Genomic DNA, 6,791 nt, shown 5'->3' on the forward strand with positions numbered 1-6,791 from the left:
TTGTGCTTCATATTCATGACTTTTTTCTACCATATTTCTTGACAACATAATCTTATCTTTTCTCCACTCCATTGTTAAAATTTGGTTTTAGTGCATTTTTCCTCGTTTTCAGAAACTTCCATGTCATTCTCTTCACTTTCATCATCAGGTAATGTTGTTTTTTTTTCCGGTAGTCTATGCACTCAAGATCATCATTAGGCTAACATGTAAAATCATAGTAATGCTCATTTTTCTAGTTCAACACTTCATTTAATTCTTTTATTCTAGCTGTTGCTTTAGGACTCTCATCAATTTGTTCAATTGACTTCTAAATATATTCTTCAATGAGCTTCAAATTTGCATCAAACTTATTAGCAAATTTATTTTCAACGTTTGCTCACATGTTATTTTGAACACCTACATATTCAAAAACAATGTTAAAAACATATATGTTGTGCTCTTCAGTGAGAGATTCCTGCACTTCCTCTTCCTTCTCTGTCTTTTGTTCCACTGCAGGATATTCTTATCAAAAACTCTTCAATCACTTTATCCTCTTCTTGATCATTAGTCACCTTCTAGATCACATACTGCTTCATGAGTAGTTCCAACTACTTCAAAACTTGTTGCTACAGTGGCAACTTCAAGCTTCAATTCTTCATCAAACGTGGCACTTGCCATATTTCCACAATCAATCTTGATTTCAGAAAGGAAACCACACATATCATTAACATAATGTTCATCCACCCTATAATATGATATTCGAACATGCATGTTCTTGTTAACAATTTTACCAAATTCATCAGTTGCGGCCGGATTCACCGATTCACATCTCACTTTGTAGTCATCCTCCACATGTGTTTGGTCATAGTGGGATTCACTATCATCTACACCATCCACATTATAGTGGAGTTCTTGAGCATTTATATGATCTTGCTCTGTTTCACACACAGAGCCTTTAACTTCTCTCTACAATCTTTGCTACATCTTTTTCATCAATATGCATGCCTACATCATGGGTTTCAATTTTATAGTGATTATGACCATCACCCACCTTTGAGTGGGGTTCTCCTTGTTCTCCTAGAGTCTTGCTCATCTACTCATAGATATGCACTTACTAAACAGACTGTAACACATTTCGCTGCTCCATGTCACTCCCCCTTGCACCAAATTCTTCTTCAAGGATCTTCCATGTTTTTTTGGAAGATGTAGTTTTTGCTATAATGCACAAAAAATTCTCATCCAACGTCTATTTTATAAAATTCAATACTACAACATCACATAATTCATCATATGGGTTATTATACTAGTACACAATTAACTCTTGCTCATCTACTCATAGATATGCGCTTACTAAACAGACTTTCGCTGCTCCATGTCACTCCCCCTTGCACCAAATTCTTCTTCAAGGATCTTCCATGTTTTTTTGGAAGATGTAGTTTTTTCTATAATGCACAAAAAATTCTCATCCAACGTCTATTTTATAAAATTCAATACTACAACATCACATAATTCATCATATGGGTTATTATACTAGTACACAATTAACTCTTTACCTCGAAGAAAAGTTAACATTTTGATAATTCAAGAATAAAAAATTTTACCAATAAACATAGGGGGTGGTAGTAGATCTAGGCTACACCAAGCACCCTCAATCTCGTCTCTGTCTTTTCCTAAACTTTTTAGTTCCTCTTCTTTGTCTTCTCCTAAACTTTTTAGTTCCTCGACTATGTCCTGAACCATTCTAAACATGGCAACGATCTTTTGCTCTTCTTTTTTATTCATTTTCTTAATCTTCTTTAGTCGTGCTTTGTGACCCTTGTCTATTCTCTTTCCTCTGTTTTATAGCTTCTTTCTTGATTGCATGAGGCTATCCCCGAAAAAAAATTGATTTTTAATATATACCCTAGTAAAACACAATCTTCACTAAATTCACATACACAAAGATTTTTTCTAACTCAAAATCCTACCATACTTGACAAAACATCAAAAAATAATAATTTTAGACAAACAAACTTTTACAGAACCCAAAACTCACCTGGAAAAAAAAAAAAAAAAAAAAACCTTGTTCAATTTTTTTTCAATAACAATAAAATAATACCACACACTTTTTTTAATTCTTTTATCTTACCAAATTTTTTTTAAAGATGAAACCCTTTTTGAACTCTTTATATAGCCCTTTTCAAGAACACCTTTTATAATAAACTCCTTTGGTGAAAACTTTTATAACCTAAACTCTTTTCGAGAGGACTCTTTAAAATACTTAGTGGAATCACCCTTATAATAAACTCCTTTGGTGAAGACTTTTATAACCTAAACCTTTTTCGATAGGACTCTATAAAATCCTTATTGAAATGAAAAAAAGATTTTGACTTTTTAATAGTTCGTAAATACAAAAAAAATGATACTTGCCCGCGGTTGGCTTAGACCGATTCAACTTTATTAACGCGATAGACGTGCTTCGATTCTTGCGTTAAGAACGTGGGTCTGGTGGAGGATGCCCCGCCTTAGTTCTTTAACGCTCTCAATGACGAAAGAAACCCGCGTGCTTTCAGCTTTGTGACCTGTAGCTATGTGCAGGATGTGTTACGCTTTCACTCTTCTCTTCTCTTTCACTGCAATGTTGTTGATACGTTCTTTTTTGGCTGTTTGTAATTTCTTTTTAATTTCAATTGGTTAGAAAGACAAAAGAGGAAAGACAAAATTTCACACAAAACAAACAATAATACGAACTGTGGTTTTTCTACTCACTCAAAACTTGATTTTAATCGATTACAATGAATCTATCATGAGTATTTATGCTTTTTAGTTAGCGACTCACTTAAAATAACTTCAACATGCAAACACTTACTAAATTTGGATTTTTTTCAAATATAGGCTGAACTCAACCTTATTCCCAATTAATTTAGTTAACTCACACTCTAAATCTAAAATGTACTTAACTCAACTAATCTCTTCTTCATGCATCACTCAACTTCACAGTAATTACAATTTCCTACAAATATCAAGAAAATGTGAGTTACTACATCTACAATTCAATTGCATAATACAATTCAATTGCATAATGCATGAAAAAAATTGAGAAAGTGATTTAACAAACTAAATAAATGCATGCAAAATAATTAGGGGATTTTCCAATTATGACAATTTCATGTTCTCCTTGGTAAAAGTGTTAACTTGATGGGAATTTTGTGAATAGAGTACCATTATAAAGCAGATGTCATGTTTTGGAAATAGACTCCCCATAAGGGAAGAAAGCGCAAAGTTTTATTGAAAAAATTAAATGGTGCAAGGTAGTATTTCCTTATATTTTTATAAAAAATAATTGTTTAATGTTGATTTATAATATTCTTTTGTAAGCTTGGTAGATCCTTCCATTTTCAGTAATATAAATGCAAGTTACAACCACATATGAATAGTTAGTTGGCCTCAACTTGGCCCGAGGGAAACCAAGTCTGTTGGTCACCTAACTGAGTAAAGGCATAGTTCGCCAATCCTCCATCTTAATGTCCATCGAACCAACCTGCCGGTTCAAATCGGCTTCGCATTCCTCACTTAACTGTCGGATTTTCTCGCTTGTTCCTTCACGACATGATGTGGCTACATCGTTTATGTTGTTGGCGACCAGATTGCGACCCCACGTTTTTCCCCACACGAATTGGGCTACTCTACCTTCGTTGTCACCTTGGTTTTCTTACAGCGGCCTCTAGCAGTTACTGGCCGAGCCATTACCTTAAACTTATAGTGTGCACTGGAGAGAAGGGTAGGGAAAATTGCTTGCACAGGTGGTAGACCCAACCCAAAAGTTGTTCGCTTCCAGGAGACCCTACAGGCCCACACACCTGCTAACGGAGAAGCGCGAAACAATGATTTCCATAAAAAGAAAAATCAGTCTCTCCCTCGCTTCTCTTGCCATGCATGTTGTCCTTGCCATTCGACCCAAATAGAGAAACAACTTCCACAACCCAGAGCCCATTTACATTACAGTCAAAAGGGGGATTTTAGAAAACAATGGGGGTTACACCATAAGTACTAACCTCGTACGCAGACCATCGTAGAACCAAAATTATGCTCCCGACACAACTTCCACAGAGACGAAGGTCATGGGAGTTGGTTTTACAACAAATAATACAGATCTAGGACATACAGAGAACAAACCACGACCCTTCCCCTGGAAATACAATGTAACAAAACTCAAAGGTTGTATTGTTGGTAGCCCATCCCTAAACCCCAATAATGTCAAGCCGAGCCAAAAGAGGAGTGTCCTAGGGGCCAACTGTAGAGACACAAACCACATATAACCCCTGTTAGCACCCAGGTTGTTCCCTATGACTCCCAAGGGAATACGGCCGGGGTAACCACTAACCAATCTTTTGATCACTGTTTCTAGCCAAACTGTGATCAGAGAGGGCTCTCTCTTTATGATTTGTATCTGTTTATGATAGGGTTTTAGGCTAGGTGTTATGCACAGGTTTTGTTTATGTTTTGGTTGAAGATTTTCTTTCAGGTCTTGTGATATAATGTTCGAAGAGTCAAATATCATTGGGCAATGGAGTCTAGGGCTGTAGGTGTCTAGAAACCTTGAGGTGAATTGGTGAAACTTACAGGGCCATTTGGATACTTCATAGAACAAAATTTTTGACTTATAACACAAAAAGGTGAAAAAACCAGTGAAAGCAATTAAGAATTTTCACTAAAGTATTCAAGTATTTCCACCACACTAGGTATGAGAAACGGATAGATGTCTCAGGGGCAGACTTGAATCCCTGGGAATGCCTATCACTGTAAAAGATATAGTTTTAAAGTGCAGCAATTAAGAATTACACTTCATTCACTGTATCTGAAGAAAACATAGATAATAGCTCAGATTGAGTTCAGGTTAATCAGTGATTAAATCCTGGAACTATTCTTCTACTTTGCTATTAAGTGTAAAACATTTAAACGATAAAAGAGAACAAAAGACTCGAAAAACATGTAACACAGGGATTTAAGAAAGACTTATTGTTTTACGAAACACTCTGGAATCCTGCAACATTCACCATTCATCACAATGCATCAAGGTACGCCAAGCTTTGGAAATTCCATTCACCCTTTGTATTATTTCTCTGAGAATTTTACAGCAAATGAGATGCCCAAAATGAAAATAACAACAACCCCTTAAGCTTCAGTGAGGGGCGAATATATACATATAATTTTACAAAAATATCTGAGTTCTAAGTTATCTCAGACTTAATGTTCTCACCAACTCTTGAGATATTATTATCAGAAATTTATTACAGCATTGAATACAAAATAAAGGCGTCTTGATGTTCTGTCAGAAGATATTTTGGCCTTTGGGAGCTGCTAAGTCGGTTGGGATACTTTGATCAAATGCTGGAGAACCCGACTTTATGGCTCGTGTGCTGTATTTTGGGTCTGCCACCTGTGATTGTGATTGCTGCTGTGGTGAGTAAATAGCTCTGCCGAGCTGGCTCAGCATCTGTCTTTTCCTTGTGGAGTTATCCACCAAAATTCTGCCTGTTCATGACTGTTCATAAACTGGAGGAAATTAACGCTACAGGTTCTGGCTTGATAAGATTATCTGTGTCAAATTCCTCCATACTTCCTGTGTGGGCAATTGATGATTTATGATTGCCCCCATAGTCTCATCTGCTTCTGTATACTTAAAGAAATTTGGTGGTGTATCAAACAGGTGATCAATTTCATTCATGATAAAAAACAGGTTATCCACCCTATCATACAAATTCTGTCCTGATGCTGGCCCTGCTTCTGCTGAGGTACTGGGCTGTTTTGCAATTTGGGCTGCAGCATGGGCATCCACCCTTTTGATGTAATTTTCCAGGGTAAGCAGTCTTCCTACACTGCTTAAAATGCTGGGGAGACCTCTGTTTTGTAATGCCAGGAATCTGTCCAGGAATTTGTTGATTTCGGTCTGCATGTCCTGTGTTCTCCTTTCCAGTGTTCCAACTAGGCTTCTTAGTGTCAGGACTCTTTTAACTACTGAGATTGTTTCAGTCCTATTAGTAATTCCCATGGTGGCCAGCTGAGAGCTTGTCTTGTTATTTAAAATATTGATCATTCTGCTGGCAGCATCTGGCATGTGGCCAAGGCTTGCTCTTGCTCTGTGTATTTCCTTGTTTGCCTTTGTGATGAGTGCTATTTGCTCATCCATAGTCTCAATATACTGCCACTGATTGGTGATGGATCGACCAATGTTGCCCCAGAGGACTGCTTTTAGTTCTGCTGTTACCTTTTCTAGTGCAAGCTCTTTTTCTAGTTCAGCTATTCTCTTTTTTAGAGCTTTTACCTCTCTTTCCTTTGCTGCCTCATTCTGCTTGCTTTTGTCAAATCTTTCATTCACCTTAGTCAAAGACCTTTTGACTTCATCAAGCTCTTTCATTTGGGATTCAAGAACTTGGATCTCAGCTTGCAGTTTCTGCATATCCAGACTAGGAGTCTGCTCTGTTGTTGGCGTAGTTGTTGCTGTAGTTCCTGTCTGCCGAGGAGGAAGAGTAGTTGTTGGAGGAGTTTCTTCAAGATTGATTACTTCCGGAGGGGGCTGGGAAGTTTGGCCCTCTTCTCTCTATTTCAATGCTGTCTGTAATGCTGCCTTTGCAGCTTCTGATTGTCCTAGCTGGTCTTGAGTCCGAACCAGCTCCTTGTATAAGGATATCATCAAATCCGTAGCATCCTTTTCTAGCCTTTGCTGAGCAACTTCATCTGTTTGAGGATGGATGGTGGCTGGGAGCTTGATTTTCTTCCTTAAGGCAGCCATGTCTTGATCCCTTATCTTTAACAATTCTTGGATACCTTTA

The sequence above is a fragment of the Pinus tabuliformis genome, chromosome 2_2, assembly GCF_031772625.1.
Source record: "Pinus tabuliformis cultivar Carrire ecotype Pingquan chromosome 2_2, CPIR1, whole genome shotgun sequence".
Lineage (NCBI taxonomy): Eukaryota > Viridiplantae > Streptophyta > Pinopsida > Pinales > Pinaceae > Pinus > Pinus tabuliformis.